General features: G+C 36.3%; 1 protein-coding gene across 1 annotated transcript in view; it reads left to right on the top strand.

Moving 5' to 3' along the window:
- kcnn3 (potassium intermediate/small conductance calcium-activated channel, subfamily N, member 3) overlaps nt 1-1,018 on the top strand; it is a 41,181-nt gene extending 40,163 nt beyond the window's left edge. The window contains 1 exon segment of the mRNA XM_079640146.1: nt 1-1,018. This exon segment is cut by the window's left edge and continues 2,011 nt beyond it. The gene's annotated coding sequence lies outside the window, so the exon portion shown is untranslated.
- The last annotated feature ends 740 nt before the right edge of the window (nt 1,019-1,758 follow it).

The following is a 1,758-nucleotide window of genomic DNA, read 5'->3' as shown; positions in this document are numbered from 1 at the left end:
TTTAGATATATTTATGCTTAGAATGACTAATCTTTTGATTTTTACATTAGAGATTTAATTAAAAATCCAACAATTGTTAAGCTGTGTGATTAGAAGTTGATGTGATAAATATTTTTCACAGTGTACGGTTGTGTGTAACACCCTTCATGAAGGGAAGAAGAAGAAATGTCTTACTACCATTCTTTCTTTAGGCTCACAGTCCCAAAACGGCACACTGTTATCATGAGTGTGTTCTATGTAAAGAAATACACTCAAAACACTCTCGTTTGATCGATCACTTAAACTGCCGTGCATACACAGGAACAGACACCAACACGCACGCACACACAGATATACACACACCTCAACAACCAAAGTGCTCTCTCTTAAATGGACTTCAATAAGAGGCAGGGAACGCTGCTGTCACTGGGGACAAAAGATAGCAGGAGGCGTTGCAGATATCTAGACAATATTTCTGAGGGAATAACTGTGAAAATCTGGGCATGGACTTGTTAAAGTGCTGTACATGGACTGCTCTTCACTGCTTTAAAACAGATCAAGGTGGACTATGGATGAACACAAGGGAACACAAATAAACCTTACAAAGGATAAATGGCCATGAAGGAACAGCTGTATGAAATTAAAAAAACATAAAAAGAAAGACTTAGGTTTATATGACAAGAATTATTATGGTGTGAAGGGAAAAGAGACAAGCCTACTCTTCATTGGAAACAATATCAAACTGTCTTATGGCGACATGCTGTGGCCGGAATACTGAATTACATACGCTTGGAATATTGTATAGTATGCTGTTAACGAAATCTAGCTTTGTATTGCTTAGTCCTTTTCTACCATTATGATTACACGCAGTTATAGCTGATATATAATATTACTAAACTATAGTATTCTTCTCATTCGTAATGACAATTCTGATATGTACAACAATACGTTAAATAATTATGAACAAGGAAAGTGCCCTTTAAGGTTGAAATTATTTTGTAATTTTTATTTTATCAGAGAGAATTAATAAAGTATATATCTATAACATTACAGCTTCCATGTTTTCTGTGTCGCTGTTTTCTGTTTTTTCTTCCTTTTTTTATTTTGGATGCTACGGGACTTAGTGATTATTTAGAAAAGTAAAGCATCCCATCTTCACATCTAAAACAAAGGACGACCCGCAACAAATTCATTTTAAAGTTGCTACAGGCTATTTGACTTATTTTGTAAAACAAACATATTCTTATAGCCTACTTCACTGAAACTTTGTTTTGACCAACACATTTCTGAAGTATGCTAATTCTGTTTTAGATACTCGTCCTCTCGCGATATTCGGAGATAACCCCACGGAAAGTTAGCTTACTGTATATCCAAGTAGGTTGTGTTTTTTTAATAAGATTTGAATAAGTTACGTTTTATTTTGTAAACTGATTTACCGTCACACCAGTGACGGCTGGTGGTAAAAATGTTGGATGGGGCGCAAAAAAAAAGCGATCTACAACACCACTGTAATGTCGAAGGAAATTGATTGTGATTCATGGACACTAGCCCCGGTTATAAGCTCGTCCTCAATCACTTGCCTGCTGATACATTTTTTAATCGGGTCGGTCCGGTCCAAGCTCCTTTATTCTCTTTTTTTCTTCCAGTGGACGCCTTGTGAAAGGGTGTTTTTGTAAAGAAAAAACTGAATTTTCTGCGGCCGCACTCGAATTTGCCATGATAATATCATCCAGAAACCTAATGGCGAGTGTGAACATAAAAGACAGCGTCATGGCCCAA

Source organism: Notothenia rossii (genome assembly GCF_949606895.1).
Source record: "Notothenia rossii genome assembly, chromosome: 7".
Taxonomy (NCBI): domain Eukaryota; kingdom Metazoa; phylum Chordata; class Actinopteri; order Perciformes; family Nototheniidae; genus Notothenia; species Notothenia rossii.
Note: the sequence above shows the minus strand (reverse complement) of the source record. Positions and strands in the feature narration are given on the sequence as shown.